Source organism: Vicugna pacos, chromosome 9 (genome assembly GCF_048564905.1).
Source record: "Vicugna pacos chromosome 9, VicPac4, whole genome shotgun sequence".
Classification (NCBI taxonomy): Eukaryota; Metazoa; Chordata; class Mammalia; order Artiodactyla; family Camelidae; genus Vicugna; species Vicugna pacos.
In genome coordinates, this window is record NC_132995.1 from 66,223,196 (window position 1) to 66,245,920 (window position 22,725).

General features: G+C 35.6%; 1 long non-coding RNA gene across 1 annotated transcript in view; it reads right to left on the reverse strand.

Annotated features, from left to right (window-relative positions):
* Nucleotides 1-21,417, reverse strand: part of LOC140698278 (uncharacterized) — a 118,821-nt gene extending 97,404 nt beyond the window's left edge. The window contains exons 1-2 of the long non-coding RNA XR_012075945.1: nucleotides 21,336-21,417; nucleotides 12,427-12,516 (exon numbers count right to left, since the gene is read on the reverse strand). This is a non-coding gene — a long non-coding RNA (uncharacterized lncRNA). The remainder of the gene's footprint in view (nucleotides 1-12,426; nucleotides 12,517-21,335) is intronic.
* Between the last annotated feature and the right edge of the window lie 1,308 nt (nucleotides 21,418-22,725).

Below are 22,725 nucleotides of genomic sequence, written 5' to 3' on the forward strand. Positions count from 1 at the left end.
TGTTTGATGGTAACAAATACGACCTCCTTGAGAATAGCTGAATCCATATGTACGTTTTAGCACTGCTTAAACTAAAAAAGGAAAAGGTGAAATAGTTAACTACAGTGCACAGAAATATAAACATTTATGACACTGAATGTGGAATTACATCAAATAATTCAATTGGAAACATGTCCTTAACAAAGATCAGAAAAGTTTCTGAAATATTTTTTTTTTAAATATAGCTCATTTTGCCTCATTGAGAATGGAGGCAGAATAAGTTCTTTACTTGGATAAATAAGTAAAAAAAATCATGTAACTCATTTTATGCCTATTTTTTAAACCATCATCATTATGGTATAACTGACATCTGACAAACGGCATGTGTTTTAAGTGCACCACTTGGTGCTATGGCATGTGTATATCCCCATGGAACTATCACCACAATAAAGATGCTAAGCATGAACGTCATATAAGCAGCTTCTGGCAGGAAAGAGCTCTCTACAGGAGGCCACTTTGTCTTGTCACTCATCTCAAGCCAGGCACCCCCATGTTCTACTCACCTCCAGCCCTAGCACACCTTTCAAATCTTTGGATCACTCAATACCTTCCCTAACCTGTTCATTCTTTCTGTAGATCAAAGAAGTAGAAATGAAGACTAAGTAATTAACAGATGACCGGATCTCTTCTCTAGCTTCCCCTTCAGTTATCTCAGGAACAAACTGTGAACAAGATAGCATCTAAGGAAAGATCACAAGAAGTTGACGAGCCTGCATGCAGTAGGGGATAGCGATGCCTCTGACCCCCTATCTCAGTGATTAAATGAAGTTACTTTCCGTTTTCCTTTAAAAACTTTCATGGCCAAGCAGAATCTCAGTGTTTTGAGGGGCGCTGAGGCCATTATCTCCCCAGATTGCTGGCATTCTGATTAAAAGCAACTTTTCCTTTCCACCAACATTTCCATCTCTCTCTCAGGTACTGATTTTCCTGCAGTGAGCAGCCTGTCTCGAGTTAGGTAACAATCACTCCCCACGCCCTGTGTAATCTTTTCCTCCCTCACATCTCCATCCCTCCGGCCACACCCCTGGGAAACTATTAACCTTTTTAATTATCCCACAGTTTGCATTTCCTTATTTGATATAAATAGAACTACATGGTATCTAGTTTATTTGTCCGGATTCCATCATTTAGCATAATTATATTTCACATACTCGACAGTGGTGTTTGAGTCCCTCCTCTCCAACAGTTATTATGGTCAGTCTTTTAAATGTAGCCATTCAAGTACGTATGTTACTGTACCTCACTGGGGTTTTAATTTGAATTTCCCTCATGACTAGTATTGCTGAGTCTCTTTCAAGTGCTTATGTATCATCTGAATATATATGTTCTTTGATAAAACATCTTCAAATAATTTGCCCATTTTTAAGGTGGCATTCTTTTTTCTTATTATTGACTTTTGAGAGTTCTTTACATACTCAGGATACAAGCCTTTTATTAGATAAATTATCAGCACTTTTTAAATAGTCTGTGGCTTACCTTTCATTCTCTTAACACCCTGTTCAAGAAAAGAAGTTTTTAATTTTGATGAAATCTAATTTTTCAATTTGTTACTTGCCTAATCCAATCTAAGGTCACAAAGGTTGCTCCTATGTCTCTTCAGAAGTTTCAGAATTTTAGATTTTACATTAAGTTCTACGTTCCATTTGTAGTTAAAAAAATTGTATATTTGGAGGCAGAAAACAAAGTTTATTTTACTTTATACTTTGCAAAAGTATGTCCAATAGAAGAATTTCTGCCTTTTCCTTGGTATACTGAAGTGATTTACATTTAATGTAATTACAGATAAGATCAGGCTTAAATCTGTCATCTGACTGGTTTCTATTTATCTTAGCTCTTCTTGATTTTCTTTTTCCTTTTACATTTTTCTTTTGGGGAAGAAATTGTATAATTTCATCATAAATTATATAATTCCACTTGCTAGCTTAGCAGCTATAACTTTTTTTGTTATTTTAGTGATTGCTTTTACGCTTTATAGTATGCATCTTTATCTTATAAGCTCAGTTCAAGAGATGTATATCACTTAACCTCTAGTTTATAACCTTATCCTGGTTATAAACTTCCACATCTTCCCACCCAAACTCTGAGGTCACGTCATACATTTCACACAATACATTGTTATTATCTGTGTTTAGTTATCTTTTAAATATATTTAAACAGGAAAAACATCTCATATAAATTACCAATAAAGTCATTATTTTTGATTCTATTCTAAGAGTAGATCCATATTCTCATCTAGTATTATTTTGCATGTTCCTGACGGAATTTTTTTTAAATCTTAAAGTATGGGTCTGCTTATGATGTACTGTTTCAACTTCTGAAAGTCTGAAAATATCATTATTCTGCTTTCTTTCTGAAAGATATTTTTCTCAACATAAAAGTCTGTGTTGCCAGGTTTTATTCATTACTTTAAAGAGGCTGCCCCCCTCTCCTTCCGCTTGCACGGCTTCCAGTGAAAAGTCTTTTGTCGTCTCTATCTTGGTTTGTGTTTTTTCTTTAGATGTTTCTAATATCTCTGTATCACAGATTTCGGTCATTATGATGAACCTTGGTGTAGTTTTCTTAAAAGGTCTCTTTTTCATACATTATCTCCCTGCTTCTGCCCTTACTTCAGTCAGTCTCTTCGAAGCACAGCAGCTAGATTATCATTATTTAAATCCGAAGCCAGGTACTACACTCTTCTTTTCAACACACAATTTATTTAGTGTAAAAGTCAACATGTTGACAATGGCATACAAAGCAAACTGTGGACCTGCTTCTCCATCACCTCTTTGCCCTTATACTTCTCAGCTCTCCTCACTTTCTCTACTCCCAGCACACCTGCCTCTGATGCTTCCTCTGTCTAAAATATATATCCTTAATATCACGTACATATGTCCTTGCCCAAAGACCCCTTTTCTATAGGCCTATGCTGCTATCCTATCTAATAATTCTCCATTGCTTCTATAGATAGGTAAATGTGAAAATTTTAACCTACTGTAATATATAGTCTACCAAGAGGAGGACTGTCTTTTCTGTTTTGTTCATGGACATTTTCTTATAGTAGGCATTCAAAAAATGGACAAATAAAGAATACAGTCTCTTGGACTATCTAGTTGCAATGTGGGCTTTCCATTCTAAGATACTTCCAGACATGCTTTTTGCTAGTATCCAAAAAAAATTAAAACTTGAGTAAAGAAAAATAAAAGAGAATAATAAAAAAAATTAAAATATAATTATATCAAACTATGAGAAAATTGATTAATGTAAGAACTAATAGCATTATAAGAAGAAAGAAAACTAAATATAATAATGTATTGCATTTAATAACAAAATTGTTACTGACATATGATGACTATAATATACAATATAAAATATATAAAAGGTAAAAGCAAAGATATGAGTATAAAAGATAAATCTAAAATTTGAAAATAAAATTTAAATATTAGCACTAAAAGAGTAAGAGTAGTTTATAAGTATATAAAAATAAAGAACATTAAAATTTTAAGAATTTAAAACAATAATAAGTCAAAACAAATCAAAATTATTTGAGTTTAATAATCTAGATTACGTTTGTGAGTCACCATAATCATTGGCTGTAATTGTAGGTTTTAAATTCTCATTGTTGTATAATATTCCACTGCATGAATCACCACTATATATATATATATAACTATATTTATTCATATTACTGTAAATGAATTTTGCATCTTTTTAAATATAAATTAAGGCATATTAGTATTGAGGAAATTCAGTATTACAATAAATCAGTATTGATATTGCCAAGTTGTTAGTGATCTTAAAGTAGCTAAGAAGGCCTTTTGGGATTTGGATCTCTGTACAGTTTCTAAAGCAGAACTCATCTTAAAAATCTACTAAAATACAGCATAGAGTAGTCAAAAGTGTTGACGAAATAATTAAATGTGTACACATTAGAAGAAAATGATTGAGAGGGACCAAATGCAGAGACTCATAAATCTAAATATACCAGAATTATGCATTCAATACTCATCTGAGGAGATGCTGGTATACAGAATAAAGGTAGATGAAAACTTACTGTAGTATAAACAGATGACTTCAGTCATCTAGTGAGAGAAGAAAATTATCTTTCATTCTTGGTACAAATAAAAAGGTTATTTGGTTTGACGGAATGACAGTTGTGAACCTTGGGCCAACCATGTCACCTTGAATAATCAAGGTAGAAGTTTTGGGTGTTCAATATAAATGAAAAGACTTTAGCCAAATATAAAGTTTTGGTAGGCAGGTCAAGGTTGAGATCTACAAACTGAAAAGGCTGAGGAAGTGTGCTAGTGTTAAGCAGACTGGAGATCTTTGTGAATATCTGTCAAATTGAGACAGAGTTGGGAAAGATGGTGGGGAAATTCAGAATATGCTAACTAGAACTGGAATTCATAGAAGAGTTCATAAAGAGTGTAGAGGAAAGAGAAATATTAAGTCAGATTTTTCAGTTGAAATCAGCCACTAGGGAATGCACATAGGCCAGAGTTTCCAGGATAGGAATAAATGGTCACATTACAGTTTAACTAGAGGTATGGCCCTTGATTCTAGAATACAGCATTTCTTTCATTTTTTCCCCCTACTTTGGATTTTAAATTCCTTCCTGGAGTGAGGCACAAGATATAAAGGTTTTGACAGTTTATCTTATTTGGCCCATCAAATCTGAACAAGGCAGGTGATTTTGGCAGAAAGCTGAAATTTTGTAAAACTTGATTTTAACCTGCCTGTGCTTGGCTTCCTCTGAGATAATTTTTTTTTTTTGAGAACAGGGAAATGATGGTTTAAATTGCACTACCTTCCATAATCTCCACTAGACCTAATGGTGAGCAATGTGTACTTTCTCTGCTACTTCTCTACCCTGCATCCCCCTTCTTCACCAGCACATTGGGAAGAAAATATTGGAAAGGAGCAAATAAAACTTAATTCACTGCTGCTGCTGCTGCTGTACTTTTGGCTATCAGGCATAGCTTGACCTTAAATTAGAAAGTGTTGGTGGTTGTGCAACTCTGAGCATACCAAAAACCACCAAACTACACATTCTAAAAGGGTGAATTGTATAACTATAGCTCAAAGTTGTTCCTTTAAAAATAAAAAAAAAAGAATGGTCTGTCTGGAAATCAGCATTTTCCTTTTTTTACTTTTTTGTCCTATTAAAAATGCAAGAAAAGGTTCCAAAAATCTTGGTAATTTCTATATATTTCCAATAAATACCTATATATAGAATGATAGGCATCTAAATAACTTCTGATCCAGACTCAGATGCATTATCCATTGCGCCACTAAATAGATTAAAAAAATTTCTTCTGGATAGCACAGGGAACTATATTCAATAACTTGTAATAACCTTTAATAAAAATGAATATGAAAATGAATATATGTATGCATGACGACTGAGACATTGTGCTGTACATCAGACACTGACATGCTACAACTGACTATACTTCAATTAAAAAAAAATTAAGAAACATTTCCATTTACACCACAACAAAAGGAATAAAATACTATGGAATAAATTTAACCACGAATGTGGAAGGCCTGTACACTGAAAATAAAACATTGTTGAAAGAAGTTCAAGAAGACACAAAGAAATGGAAATATATTTCATGCTCGTGGACCGAAAAAAATTATTTAAATATCCATTTTACCTAAAGCAATCTACAAATTCAACGTAACTTCTATCAAACTTCCAACAATATTTTTCACAGAAATAGAAAAAAATTAAATTTTTTATGAAACCACAAAAGACGACAAATAGCCAAAGCAAAGAACAAAGTGGAAGGTATCACACTGCCTGATTTCAAACAATATTATAACCCTATAGTGATCAAAACAGCATGGTACTGACTGAAAAACAGATGCACACATCAATGGAACGGAATTTGGGAGCCCAGAAATAAATCCACATATATTCACATATCTTTGTAAAAAGTAAACAAACCAAGTGAAGTTCTTGCTCTTTTGGATCATGCAGTCTAACAATAAGGACAGAGCACAATGAAATACATGTGTTATTGCATGATATCCTCAGGTATAATCATATGAAGAAAGAGATTTGGTATAAATACGAGCAGGATTCACAGAACATGGTCTGGAGACACCTTTGCATGTTGGATGAAGTCCAGAACCAGAATTAGAGTGTGCCCACCAGATTTGTTAAAAAGGAGATCACAACCCAAAGCCCAAGAGTCACAAAGAAAGCATTCCACATGAGAAAGCGAGAAAAGGACTTAAGGGGTTCGCTTCATCCCCTCTCACAACATATAAACCAACTGGTCAAGTAAAACATGGAATAAACATGGGAAAAATAAATTTTCTAATCCTTGAATTTAAAATGCCCAGCTTTTGGTGTCCTTTGTGTACCTCCTTCTGTTAAGTGTTGATTTACCCCTTCCCCCATTATTTTTTCCTTGGGGTATCCAATACGTAAGGTGTTTGACACAATAAAGAGATTGCACTACTTTTGTTTTTAGGCAAACTTAAAAAAATAAATGAATAAATAACTTCTCTCCAGATTGGGATTAATCTGGAAGAATATTAAGCATTTTTTTCCTACTCACCTATTTTTCTCTTATAGCTTCTGTGGGAAATGGCTGCCGACTTAGGAACCACTATTTGATGTAAAGCCTCCTGAGAAAATGAACTACTGGACACATTCTCACCACTTCACATTCATAGTTACTAAACAAAAGTGTGCCCTTAAAACTGCCTAGACGTCCATTTTGTACATCCTTAAGTCAACTGTCTTTTCCATTCCCCACAATTACTACTGCAAGAATTTACTACCATTTTCTAGTTTACAACCCATAATCCACTGTCCCCTCCATTAGAAGATGGTCCTGTCTTCTGTTACACAGAAAGTAAGCAAAGCCATCAAAACACCTCTAGTGTCTTTCCGACTAACTCATCTGAAGCTACAATGTGCTTTCCTTCTGTATTCTTTATGCCAATAGAAGAGTTATGTCTCCTTGGAGTCTCTTTCTTCACCAGCACTCTGGAGTCCATAACTTGTTAACTACACAAGGAATCTAAATCCAAAACTTGTCTTTTCTTTTTCCATCTTCATCTCATTCTCCAAGTTTAACTGCTTTATTGAATCAATATTAAAATACTTTAATAATTTTCACCTTTAAATGGACAGTCTTCTCTCTTACCACTTCTGCCAGGAATCCCCCTCTCTCCACATGTTTAGAGTCAAACATTTTGAAACAGTTTAAGCTTTTAGCTTTAATGTCATCACGTCTAACAGTTCCCCAATCAGCAAAGGATTCCAATCCTATCACTCCCTGGAAATTTTGTCACAGAACAAACTAATAAGTCTATCATCTCGCCTCACTCAATAAATCACTAGGTAGTTTTAATGCGTCGTCATCAATACTTCTGATATTAATCTGACTTTTTCCATCCCTCCTACCACTTTCTCAGCTGGGCTACAGTTAATTTTCACCTAGAAAATTACCATAGTTGAGCTTTGTTTTTTGTTTTTCTTTAATCATTAAACTAGCTCGCTTTCAAACTATTATCCACAAGGCCATCAAAGTGGACTTTCAATAAAGCAAATTATCAACACGTCTCCTCTTTTCATGGTTCATTCACTATTTTCCTTCAAATGATGTTATCAACCCTTAAATGTGATAAACAAGGCCCTCGGAGATCTATCTTGCTAACTTCTCCAGCCTCAGCTCAGCCTGTCCCTTTCTCACATTATGCATTAGCTATAATAAATACCTTCCAGAGCTTTTAAAATACGGTGTAACTTACTTCCACGTAGGCCCACTCCTCCCCCTCCTCTGCTAGCATGACAGTGCCTGCTGGTAGCTCCCACTCCTCTTTAGTAATGTGAGTTAAATATCACACCTAAGGGCATTCTTCCTTGATGATTGGCTTTTTTTGTTTTGTTTTCAAAGTTTCCTATATTTCCTCCCTCATAACTTTAATTACAATTTATTTTTATTTTAAAATGTCCATTTTTTCCATAAATGATAAACTTGTTGAAGGCCAAAGTGGTACTATCTTTTCTCCAGTATACCCCAACCGCTACCATAATTACTGAAATCCAATATAAATGTCCTAATGAAAAAGAGGAAGTGGCCAAAGTCTAGTCAGAAAACCTGCCCAGCTCTGAAACTCACCTTTCAGAATGTTTTGGGGTTTTTTTTCTGCCTATCGTCATCTTAGGTGTGAAGAGGGTCTGGGTGAAGAAGCCAGGTCAGAAGAGCCGAAGTAAACCCCGCTGGAGTCTTTTATGTGCTGTGCCCACAGCCTCCCCACCCCGGCTCTTCCTCCCGGCCATGTGTGGCAGCTTTCCTCAGGGCAGCCTGGGGACCCCTGCATCAGAATCACCTGGGATGATTGTTAACTCAAAATCCCTGACCTCATTCTAGCTCCCGAATCAGACTCCCTGAAAAGGACCCCGGAATCTGATTCTCAAATAAACGCCTCAAGTGATCATTATGCACTCCACATGAGAAGGGGAGGAAAAAAAAAAAAGATGGTTACTGTATTTTCTGAATTTAAGTTGTAAGTTATAGGAGAATGAAATAGCTTCCACTCAGTTTGAACGGAAATGGTATCCTTAAAACAAGGCTAAGATTTCATTAACCTTTGGAGGAATCCTTTAAGGGTAAAATGTTTGAGGATTACAGGGGATTCTTAAAGAATGAAGCAGCCTTACAAAGAGTAGAATGAAGAAAGATGAGAATAAAAGAACTTAGAAGAATGAGTCAGAGGAGAGGAAACAGTAAAGAGTATAAACAACTGTGGAGTATGAGGAATACTTTGTGCTCTTTATTTCACTTTCCCACTCTCATGTAAAAATACAATCTTACCTCCTTGGAATTACATTTCTGTAGGTTTTACCTTGGTCCTTGGCTAGCTTACTTGGATTTAGGCATTTATAATTTATAAAGCTGAATGAGCTAATAATTCTTTGCTTCATATTTGCATTTTACTAATCATCAATATGAATCCTAAATAATACATGGTATGTAAATTTTTCTAAAGATCTACAAATCAAAGATATTGCGAGCAGAATTTTTTTCATGCTTTTCTTAATTCACACCACACGCGACAGTCTTTTGTGCCTCCACATAAGACTGACCTTGCGCTGAGGGAACATAAACAAAATTGACTAGTCAGGAAAGCACTTTTTCCAACCATCATAGCTTCCAAAGATGAGTATGTGAGAAGAGCCCACTGATTTCCTCAGGTCATTTCATTAAGTCAGGTCCCCGTTTTAACACAGCATAGTCACAATATAAGGTGAAGTTTTAGTCTTTCCTGTCTTCAATGGAAAGGGTAAGAGTCGGTGAGCAGCGGCATTTTTAAAAGGAGATAGAATACTATGCTTTAAGCTTGAACAGTACACTGCTGTATTCAGTCAATTCCCAGAACACCAAATGAGACCAAAGTGGTATTGGGGGGGGAGCGGAAGAGGGGGGTCTCTCTCCAAAGTGGTGACCTCCTTAGCGTGGAGGGAAAACTGAGCAGACTCGAGCTTTGAAGCACATGATGAGCACCTGATGTGAAAGCCTCTGCATGGTGTTTACTCTCCATCCTTTGCGCCCATCTTAAATATTTTCTAGTTCATGTTCGCCTTAGGACACGCACAGGTGCTGGAATTACTGCAATAGGATGTCTTCACTATTCTTGTGAAATAAATAAACCCTCAACTATGGAGACTGTTGTCCAGCCATTAATATGAGCATATTAATGCAATCAGAGTGACTCAGAAGGAAATCTGAGAGTGAGGCAGGAAATGACTGAATTTTACTAGACCTTTCCTTTAAATAATCATAGGAAAATGTTTGTGAGAATGTCTATAAATAATTTCTAACATCTATACAAATTCACAAGCACAGAGAGAACATTTTGAACCCTTATCTGAATTTTTCAGTTTTAAAAGCTTTATGTATTCCTATGTATATGTCCATATGTATGTATTTATTTACAGCTGTAGTTACTTGGGTGTTTGTAAAATACAGGCTAAAATTCTGATCTGATTTTTTTAGCAAAACACCCACATATTCTAGTTAACTTATTTAAGTAATCAACTTCTAAAATAACTTTTTATTAGTATTATTATACATATCTACCCTCTATCTATCTATCCATCTTTATTGTACACACACACACACACACACACACACACACACACAAAGCATCTTAAAATCCTAGTCCGAAATGTACCTTGGGTTAACATCCTGATGTTTAAAGTTTCAGTTTTTTATTCTAACTTTTTTTTTACTTCAACTTGTGAATGTGTTGTAACTCTCTTCAGGAACTTGCTTTTAAGCATTTCCCAATTTTATACATTTTAACTATTCTTTAAAATTCTCAAAATCTTTTCCATAATTATAACTTATTTAATCAATCCCCTTATATTAGAATTTGTTGTTGCTTTCAGTTTCTATAAATCTTGCAATAATACATATATATAAACATAATTTGGAGACAGGTTCTCAATCATTTTCTTAGAATAATTTGTTGAAAATTGGTTGATACATTATACTAAAATGCTCTTTAAAATGTAACTTTGGTTGGTATTCCCAGCAGCACTGTGTATTCCCTTCCAAACACTGAAAATTAAACAAAAATATACCTACCCGCATGCACAAATGTTGCTACACTGTTGAAACCTACCTTTCTATAAAGTCACTATTTAAATTTGTATACATTGCACACTAGTGATATAAACTATTTCCTTACTAAGCATCTATGCTGAAAAACTTATTATGTGAAATACTTACGCATTAAAAATCTTCACCATTATCTACTCTGTGGTTTCCAGAAATTCTCTTCCAATACATTCTTTGCCTCTGAGGATTCTGTAATTTCATTCTAAATATAATGTTTCTACTTTATGTAAACAAATATATGGTTCTATCTCCCCTTTGGCTTGACCCTTGGAATATTCTTTTCAAGTTATATTGATATTAAATAAGTAACTAGTAAGTTCATTTATGTTTTCTGTTAATTTTATTGGTTTTGATTCTTGCAGGGCAGTTGTGACTAAATATAAAAAGTTAGAAATGTCATTCTCTCAAAGTACCTATGGGTTTAAACACTGATCAACAGTGACATTAACATAACCTCCTCTGTTGTGTAGATTCAGATATTTACAGAAATACAAAATACTTGTCAGGGAGGGGAGCACAGAGCAACTGAAGAAGTTGGTTCTAAATTATAGAATGGGAGCAACCACATTAACCTCTCTTCTCTCATCTTACTTTGCTAAAGGTAGGAATCCAGGCAAAAACATATCAGGATTTACAGACCCAGAATAGTGTTAGGAATCCAAGAGCTTGGTTAGTGTAACTAAGAATGGGTATCATTGTCTTTTCAATGTTAAAGAAGGTAGCTAAGCTAGCCAAGAACTGATTAGGCAACAGTGGATGTCTAATTCACCTTCAGTCAGTCTTGATGACGGTCCTGGCTATGTCAAGTCAGAGCTCGGCATTACATTTTAGTACAATCATCACAGTGAATAGCCTCAAAATTATAGTATTAATTGCTCTCAGATCATTGAATATTTTTGGTACATGTAAGAGATATTCTGAGGTTATTTCTAGAAACAGTTTGAGAGAGAGATTATACGAGGAACTTTGATTCCATACTGGGTACTTTGAGACTCCAACTGAACGCGTATCAGATAAATTCAGTATCATTCAGGTAACATATATTCAAATAATATTTAACCAGATTTAAAAAAAAATTGTACTCTAAGCTAGGAATAGAACCAGAAAAAGTAGTTCATTAAAAGTAAAGATAGAGAATTTCCAAGAAGATAAAGTTATTTTCCAGTGGTCTGGAATACAAGCAAGGAGAGGACTGAACTTTGTTCATAGCATTTGACAGATTTTAAGCAAGATTAAGTGCGTTGTCCCAAAATATTGTGGGCATGAAACATGGTAAAAACATATTCAATGTAAATACACAGATTTCTCATATAGAAAAAAGAAGAAAATTAAGGCTAAAGCTAGATGATAACAAGGTGAAAGAGAACCGAGGAGAGTATTCTCTCTCACTGAATGGAGCTGTTCTGATGTGGTGTAACTTTCATGATCTCATCTGTGCTTTAGTTCATCTCTAAACATTTTCTTCTATTATTCCTCTTGTCCCTGTGCCCTGGTGTCATACTAGAGGAGTAAAAAGTCAAATCCTAAATCCATCCAACTGTCTACATGTCTACATTGTTTTCATGCATAAACCAGGGATGGTGACAGTTATTGTAGAAAATGACATGTAAAATTTAGAGAAGTGTTGTTCTAAGCAGATGCTTGTATTAGGATTCTCCAGAGAAACAGAACCAAAAAGGGGTGTACCTGTGTGTGTGTGTGTGTGTGTGTGTGTGTAGTAGACTGATAGACAGATAGATAATATAAGGAATTGGCTTACGTGATCATGAAGGCTGACAAATCCCCAAATCCACAGTTGACATGCTGGAGAACCAGGAGGGCTGATAGTGTAGTTTCAGTCTGAGAAGGCCTGAAACAGGAAAGCCAGTGGTGTGGTATCAGTCCAAAGCCCAGCAAACTCAAGACCCAAGAAGAACATATGCTTCAAGTTGAGTCTAAAGACAAGAAAGAAAAAACCTCCAACCCAAAGGCATTCAAACCAGAGGAGCTTCCCCACACACACTGGGGGCGACAATCTGCTTCACTCAGCCCACCAATTTAAGTGTTCACCCCATCCAGAAGCACCCTCGCAAGCCCACCCAGATCCACGTTTGCCCAATTATGTGGGCACCCGTGGCCCAGCCACACTGACACATAAAATTAACCATCACAAATCTACCGCTTGTCAACTGGCACCCATGTGCATCAACATAAATCATACTTAATCTCCAAATGAAGACAGTGACAAGGTCATAATTCCACCCAATACGATACAACTAGTTTGTGTACAACTGAAAACACACCTCCCCAGAAGAGGAGGATAAGCCCTTGAGTGATATTTACTCTTCTTGTTCTCCTATAAATCAAATACCATGATGTAAAATTAACAACACTTAAATACTATGATATAAACTCAATATATATTCATATTACTTCATAAGGGAATAAGAGGGAAGAAAACAAAGATATTACACACACACACACAAACAGAGTCATAACAAAATAAGAAGGAAATATTCATGGCGATCACAGTCTTGTTTCTCTAACTGGTCACACGGTCACAGCCAGCATTTATAGCTACCTTATTGCACTACCTATTCTGCTATATTTCCTTTGTCTTCAACATGCATCTTGGCTGGCCATGGTTCTTCAGCTGGTGGGTGATATAAACCTTCATTCCTGGAGGGTTTGGACCAGTAAAGGTCTTGCCTGGATTGGACTGCCGTAGTTTTCCATCGACCTCAATCACAGAGCATGCTAATATTAAGAGACACCCTAAGAGATGCCCTGTACCCAGACATAGTCTTCCTCACCTCCACTGTGAAGAGTGTCACCCCATTGCCCCTCAGTCTGGATCAACCATCCCAGCTAGCACAGTCACTCACTCTTTTCAATATTGATTAAGAGGCACTGGAAACCAGAGTGGTCAGGTAGCAGTATCAACTTCCAGTCCAATGGAAACATTATTGTGTCTACTAGTAGAAGCATTACTCCTGTTGGAACTGAGATGTCTAGGCTGGCAGAACATGTGTTCAGGAAGCAAAATGCTAGTAGGTCACCAGGGATAACAGTGAGTGGTGCTACTCCCTTTTCCAACCCTTGATTCTGGAACCTGTGAATACTGGCTTTGGGAGAAACAGCACCATATGTTGGATGCTGATTCAAAGAATATACAGCCTTCTAGAGAACTTTGTCCCAGCCCTGCAAGGTATTTCCACCTAGCCGGTGCCCTCACTGTGTCTTCAATAGACCATTCTACCATTCTATCAAGTGAGCAGCTTTAGGATGGTGGGGAACATGGTAAGACTAGCAAATTCCATGAGCCTGGGCCCTTTGCTACACTTCCTTTGCTGTGAAATGAGTTCTCTGATCAGTAGCAATTTTCTATGGAATACCATGACAATGGATAACGTATTCTGTAAGTCCACAGATGGTAGTTTTGGAAAAGCACTGTGTGCAGGGAAGGTAAATCTGTAAACAAAGGATATGTCAATTCCAGTAAGAACAAAACCCTGCCCCTTCCAATGTGGAAGGGATCCAATGTAATCAATCTGCCACCAGGTGGCTGGCTGATCACCCTAAAGAACGGTGCCATACTGGAGACTCTGTTGATCTCTACTACTGGCAGCTTGGCCCTTAGCAGTGGCCAAACCCGGGTTGAGCTTGGTGAATGGAACCTCCATGTTGTTGAGCCCATGTGTAGCATCCATCTCTGCCACCATGGACACTTTGTTCATGAGCTCGTTGAGTGATGACAGGGATGGCTGGGGAAAGAGGCTGACTGCTCCTCCTATCCACTCAGTTATGTTAATTGTCCTCTCGAGCTGACCCTTTGGTGAACATTTGCAATTATCTTCACATTTCTCACTCATTCACAGAGGTCTACTAACATTCCTCTTTCCCAAATTTCCTTGTCAACAATTTTCCAATCATGTTCCTTCCAAGTCCCTGACCATCAGTCAAGCCATTGGCCACAGGTCATGAAACAGTATGTAACTGCACATCTGATCATTTCTCCTTTCAAGCAAAGTGAACAACCAATGACACATTTCCAACTTAAAAATGGCAAAAAACTGAAGTCTCTAAAAAGAGAACTTTAAGTAAGTAAATCATTGTAATTTTATATAAAGGCTTATTATACAACTGAAATAGTTTTGTACATATATATTGACATTAATTTTTTTCTTTATGTACATGTAGAGTATGTAAATTGTCAATACTTTTCATATTTAAGTGTTTCCTATCGTTTTATTAAAAATTTAATAATTATGCAACTAAAAACTCAGAAATGACACAACATTGTAAAATGATTATAAATCAATAAAAAATGTTAAAAAAAAACCCTCAGAAATGTAAAAAGTAACAACAAAAGTCATTCCATCAACCTGACACACCCCTTCACTTCTCTCCTCTCTCCATTCTCAAATCACATTCAAACTTCTCACATGTATTTTACATATCATTGCCTATGCCACACCTTCCAGTCACTCTAAACCCTACAGCAATCTGACCTTTACCCACAAGAAGTCTCTGAAATTTTTCTCTACATGGACACCAATAATTTCTTGCCATTAAACATTAAAATGAGAATTGTTAATTTACTCGACCATTATATCTGTTGTGAATTCCTCATCTTTAATTCTGTATTCCCTTATTTTCTAGGAAAGTATACTTCCCCGATTTTCGCCCCATGTCTCTCTCCACTTCATTTCAGGTTACTTACTGAACTCTGCTTTTTCTTATTATTTGTGTTCTCCCTAATTCTGATTTCCCCTCTACTCACACTTTCTATACTTTTGTTGAGCGCCATCATTCACACTCATTATTTGCATTAATTTTTAACTGTGTATGATTCTTCCACACCTCTAACTCAGGACTTGGTCTTAAGTTTTGGATCCTGAGAGCTCTCTCTTTTTTCCAAACTGATGGCATTAGCTCCCTTCTGCCACCTTACTTTCTGCCCAAACCAGAAGTTTCTTTCAGGTTCCCAGACTGAGCAAATGTAATGGTCATTAATTCAGCTACCTGGGTGACAAACATGGCAGTAATCCTTGACTCTTCTTCCTCCCCTATAGCCCTTAACACAACAATAACAACAACAAAAAGAAAAATTTAAATTATCTCCTCAGGTTATAGTCATGCCTCAACTAAATCACTATCTCCTTAATTCCAATCTTACACATTCCAATTGTTTATCCACCCTACCTTTTGAAAGATTTTGCTCAAACTTAATTATCTCAAGCCATCCATCATATCAGTCAAAGTCTGGGTCAGCAAAATGGAGACTAGAAATCACACTAGATAATTCAAGCAGGAAGTTGTTTAATACTTGGAGTTGGGTATTCCAAGAACTTTTTGCAATGGCTAGAAGAGCAAAATGAGGGAAATCTTGTTCTAATCATAGGATCTTCTGTTAGCTTTTCCAGAGTTAGAGAAGTTGCAGGAGCCACAGGAAACCACACACAGTGTTAATCCCTCTATCTAATAACCCACCTGCCTTTTTCACTGAGCACACTGATAGCGGTTTTTCTAGTAAGCTCATTTCCCCATTTTTTTTTCCACTGATAGTGGTTTTTCTAGTAAGTTCATTTCCTAATTTTTTTTCATATATCTTTCTCTCTGCATGAAAACTATTTTCCCAAATATCAGTTTACATGAAATTTCTTTTAAAATATTTTTTCTGGATCTTCATTAATGGTTCTGCTGTTTCAGGCACACCTAGGAATCTGCAATCTTCCTTGCAGCACTTTCAATCATATATTGTAATTAGACTTTTCCCCTAAAGTTCTTCCCAAATGGATGGCATGTCTCTTGAAACAGGATTGTTTCTTGGCAACATTTCATGCCCAGTACCTTGTTCATATAAGGCATTCAGTTATTATTTGAGACAATGAATAAATGAATTAATTCTGACAATGTCTCTTTAGGCTTAATACTAAGGTCACTTTGTTTTCGGATTTTTAAAGTTAAAATAAGATTTTAGCTAAAATTTAGATAACCAATCGAAGGCAGGTATTTGTTTCTATACTAACTCTCCTAAATACACGTCATTTTATGTCTTTGTTGTGCAACTATTTTAAAAACATCAGAGTTCATATTTATTTCTATTAAACAAAGTTCTTCTACATACAACAATATTGCCCAGGTCTTTAAAAATAAGATTAGACTAACTTTTTTAATGTAATAAGTAGCTCTTCTACAGCCTTGATGTCATCTCAAAATTCAATAAGAAAGTATTCTAAGTCATCATTCTAGATGCTAATGCCATTATAGTTCAAAACAGGACAGGCTAGTCAGGTCCACATCCTGGGTGACCTTGCCACACTGTATTCAAATCTTAACTTTTATTTTTAAAAATGCACTAATCATTAATCAGTCATTGGATTTATGAGACTCCATCTGCATTTACCTTCACTTCATCTATCAGCATACACTACACCCCTACATTTATAGATTCGGTGCCTTGTACATCTGTGTCTGTCAAAACAGCATGTATCACAGCATCCGTGGGAGGGGATTCTGTCACAAAAGTTGCATTTCAAACGGGCAGCATATTTGAATCTGTGATCATGCATGGTGGTCTGTGACCAGAATTCTGCCCCTCTTCATTTACAAGTAAAGTTGAAATACGGATGTAACTGGAAGGTGTTTCCTGTTCTCCTCCTTTATGATTCTGCCTTAGAAGGCGACTTCTACTGACATCTCCAAACTAGAACATTTATCAGGATCGATTATGTTCTGATCCAGGAGCTAGACTTTAGCGCACTTTTGTTATTGCTACAATTATATATAAATACACAAATTTAAAATGATCTTATGTTCTAACTACATGTAACAATGATTGAATATACCTATTTGTGCTCTTTTAATTTTATTATTAACGTCCAAGTTCCTTGCTTTTATTCTTATCTTTGACTCTTCCTTTCACATTATCTTTGTACTTTTTTTCCACATATTTGTATAATCTCATAATGTTCTAATTATTTTTAAACTTTTTCTTTTAAAAAGTTTCATTTTTATGTTATTAATGTTTTACTCCACTGATTTTCATCTTTCACCTTCCTTAATTATGTCATCTCTATTTTTCATTTAAAAAAAATGATCCTAACTTTTATTTTACTTTTATGTTTTCTCCTGTCTTACTGTTTTTATGGTTGCTCTCTAATATATTTTTTTAAACTTTAAAGCATACATATTTAGGCATTTTACACATAATCACTATTTAAAAATTCTCCTTTGTCTAAATGTTTCAGCATTTTCCAGACTTTGGGAAACCATCTTCCTATTTAATACTGGAGTAAAATCTGAGTATTTTTATGTGAACTGGAAAAAATATCTAAATTCCATACTGCCAACAACAGAATCCCACAGTTCCCTAAGTATGTCACAGAAGTACTTACATGACATTCTATAAATATATATTACACTCTACAAATCCATCTGGGTTGTTTTATCACCTAAGCACACGGACCCACACTGGACCATTGCTTCTAACTTCTTGGGCCTTTTGACGCTTTGATAACTCCAGTTTGCAGCTACTCAGTTGTGCAACTTAACTAAAGGGATCCTTCCTTTAATTCACCAAAAACAACTCGAATCAGAAATACCATTTAATAAAACTTTACTGAGACAGTTGCTGTTGTCTTTCACAATATTATCAAAATGCACATTTATACCCATACAACTGATTGGTTTCTATGTGTAAGAAATTGATCTAAGCGATATTAAAGGTAAATTTTAGGATATCATAGTGGTTAAATAGTGAACTGTGTATCCATATTTACCTGTTTTGATATCTTGTTCTGTTAGTAACTAACTCAGTGACTATCATTAATCATCCAGCCTCTCTGTGCCAGATTTTTCTTTTATTTCAGCTTTATTGGGGTATAATTGGCAAATAAAATTGTGAGAGATTTACAGTGTACACTGTGGTGATCTGATACATGTTTTACAGCGTGAAACGATTTCCCCATCCAGTTACTTAACACAATCATCACCTTTCTCTCTCTCTCCCTCTCCCTCTCTCTCTCTGGGAAAGAACAGTTACATTCTACTCATTCTACTCTCTTGGCAAATCTCAATCATACAATACAGTGTTATCAATTATACTTAACCATGTTGTACACTAGATCCTCAGACTTTATTCATAGCTGGAAGTTTGTACTCTTTAATCCTCTGCCTATTTCCCCTACTCCCCAGGTCCTGGCAACCACTTTTCTACTCTGTTTCTATGACTTTGACTTCTTTTTTCAGACTCCACACATAATACCATGCAGTACTTGTCTTTTTTTGGCTGGCTTACTTTATTTAGCATAATGCCCTCAAGGTCCATATATATTGTTGCATGTGGCATGATTCCCTTTTTTTCTTGTGGCTGAATAACATCCCATTGTCTACACAGACATGCTGTATTGTCTTTATCCATTCATCTCTTGATGAACACAGATTGTTTCCATATACAGGCTGTTGTGAATAATGCTGTGATAAACATGGGAGAGCAGATATCTCTTTAGTATCTCCTTTTCATTACCTTCAGATATATACCCCAAGTGGAACTGCTGGATCATGTGATAGTTTCATTTTTAATTTTTTGAAGAATCTCCATGCAGTTTACCAACTGGCTGCACAATGTACATTCCCACCAACAGTGCACAAGGGTTCCATTTTCTCCACATCTTTTGTCATCTCTTGTCTTTTTGATGATAGCCATTCTAACAGGTATGAGGTGATATCTCATGGTAGTTTTGACTTGCGTTTGCCTGATGATTAGTGATGTTGAGCACATTTTCATGTACCTGCTGGCCATCTTTTGGTCTTCTTTGGGGAAAAAAAAATGTCTATTCAGTTCCTCTGCCCATTTTACAATAGGATTAGTTAGGTTTTTTGCTTCTGAGGTGTATGAGATCTTCACATATTTTGGATATTAACTCTTTGTCAGATACATAATTTGTAAAAATGTTCTCCTATTCCATAGGTTGCCTTTCCATTTTCTTGATGGTTTCCTTTGCTTTGAAGAAGCTTTTTACTTTGATATCATCCCACTTGTTTATTTTTGCTTTTGTTGCCTTTGATTTTGGTGTCAAATCCAAACAAAAATCATTGCAGAGACCTATTTCAAGGAGCTTACTGTGTTTTCTCCTAGGAATTTTATGGTTTCAGGTCATGCCAGAGTTTTCATATGCACAATACTAGCTAAAATTGACCTCTTAGACTAAGTGTGAGCTTTATATTAGTTAATACCTGCGACTCACTCTGAAGGGTACGTGACATATGGTCAGCATTGACACTGCTAGCAGAGACCGTATGCTGGCACTGAATGAAAAAGTGGACAATGTCACTTTAATCTCTATCTACAAATTCTTATTTGTCATCAATTATGAATTCTAATTTTATCTCATAAAAATGTGACATAGTTTCAAACTATACATATTATTGAAAACCAAATATGAGAAGGAGATTTGTACTAAATAATTTGAAGCAAAAAGCTGTGGCAATGCTAGGTATATGAAAATTTAACATTCTGTAGTGTTGGATAGATAGAGATTTTTCACTGTTCATATTTTTCACAGAGATTCAAATTGTAGGAAGTATTACCTACTTGATGGGGACTGATTTTCCTGCATTGCAGAATTTACCTTACATCCAAGGTCACTGTGCATAGAATTTCTAATAGTCACTTTTTTCTGGCCTCATTATTGCCAGAGTAGAGGTTAGGGCAGGGGAAGAGACAGAAACAGTTTTGTTCAATTATCTGTTTATGAAGACATTAAATCAAATGAGGAAATTAAGGAAATCAATATTGAATTCAGCTGCTCCTTGTGTAAGTTCTGTGAATCTATGTCTTTAATAATCAGTTTTAAGTTGCTTTAAAATCCAGTGTGATGATCAGATAAATATAGATATTTTTGAAGATTATTTGTATTTCTTCAAAGATGAGATGTCCATCCGTATCTGGTGTGTGCATTGCCTCTGATTTTGTAAATAATATGGTAAATAAGTCATTTAAATTATTTTAAAGTTGTGAGGCTATTTACTTAAGTTGAAAGCAAGGTAAGTTTCCCTACTATCAGATTTCTCTCATGTGGTATTAGGGGATTGCAGACAGAATTAGAGCTGCTTTCAAAGATCTGTAATTAAACTCACTTTGATTTCTCCTAGGGAGATAAATTTTGAGTTCATCTCAAAGTGGATCAGAACATGAATCTGTAAGGGCACCTGCCAGGGAGAGGATGGTGTCCGGCTCAAGGAGACAACAGCGTCATCCATGGTGGACAATGCCTTGGGAGACACAGGGCTGTGATTCCCCCCTCTGCAGCCCCTAGGCGAGAGGAGGAGGCCGGGCTCCGTCAGGAACTGCTGCTCTCTAAACAGAAAAGTTCCCCTGCAGCCAAAGCAGGCAACAAGACCAATCCCAGCCTTTGTTCTGCACCTACAGCCCTTGTTAACACTCATCAGTTTAAGCTCCAGGACACCAAGGAAACTACCAGATTCGCTTTGGCATTTCCTCAGTTCACGACAGGTTAAGGTTTCAGTACTGAGGCATGATAGAAATAACTACCCTCAAATGTCCAGTCATAAACAGTCATTTGGAACCTTAAAGAGATCTTCATTTATTCTCTCGTGGTACTTATATCAAGGCCCTGCTTTTCCTGATAGGGTCAAGCAAAACACATGACTGCCGTTGCTTACCATTTCAATATGTGTTCTTATCCACTTACTTCTCCAGGCATTGGAATTGGTCCAACACTCTAAAGATAATACTATTCTGAACTTATATATAAAAGAAGAACTTCAGTTAAAATATATCTCTTCTCTCATTCATTTATTAAAACTAAGCATTGTTTCCATATTATGCAAGTCTTGGAGGGGAGGAAGATTTAAAAATATATTTAAGGCATGCACAGCATACACTTTAAAATGTTGGGCTTCACTGTATAGAGAGTGAACATTTACTGATGGCCCATGAGCTGTGGAATGGCTAGAAACTATGCTTTAGAAAGTTTGCATTGTCTACAATGAGGACGTTGAAGTAAAAGAAATTGCAGCAAAGAAATAAAAAATCTCTAGGTACTAGCTCCAATTTAGTCCCTAAGCAACATGTTAGTTTTTAATCCTCTCCCTATGGAACCTATTCTTAAGATTATCAATGGACTCTTTTTGTTTGTTTTTTTTTTAATGTTTCACAACCAGGAGCTTTACATACTCTGACAAAATAAGGATTTCATGGAATTTCATTAGAATATAGTTGCTCTATTTAGAAATTGTAGTTAAAACAAAATTCAGTATCATTTTTAAATACACCAGATCTCTGCATTTGACAATATACAACTGTAAATTCCAGCATTTAATGAAAAATCACTATGTTTCCAAAATCAAAAATTGTGTTCTGTGACTATGAAAAAGAAATTTCAGTAAATAGAGTCAGAGCCAGAAAAAGAAAGCTGTAGTTAGGAGGCAAGGATTTTTAAGCACTTATTATAAATATGCTTAATTTTCTCAGCATGTCAAAAAACAGGCATGAACATAATCAGAAAAAGGGGAAATGGAGTTGGTGAAGATTTCTCAATAGAAAAAAAAAATAGATGCACTGAATTCCATCACACTTCAAAATGCTATTATTTAGAAAACTGTTAACAAAATGACTAGTATTTGTATTATTTAATTCATACTTTTCAATTTTAAAAGTAGAATATGTTAATGATTGGCATCTTTAAATTTGTTTTTCATAACACAAATTTTGGTTTACATATATATTTGATCTTCATAAAACTCAGGAACTGTTTACTTAGCATGAGCTTAATATTTTGCTTTTTTGTATGGCATTTTCTCTGTGTACTTTTTTTTTAATTGAGTTATAGTCAGTTTACAATGTTGTGTCAATTTTTGGTGTACAGCACAATTTTTCAGTTATATGTGAATATACATATATTCATTTTCATATTCTTTTTCACTGTGAGCTACTACAAGATCTTGAATATATTTCCTTGTGCTATACAGTATAAACTTGTTTATCTAGTCTATATATACCTGTAAGTATTTACAAATCTCAAACTCCCAGTCTGTCCCTTCCCACCTACCT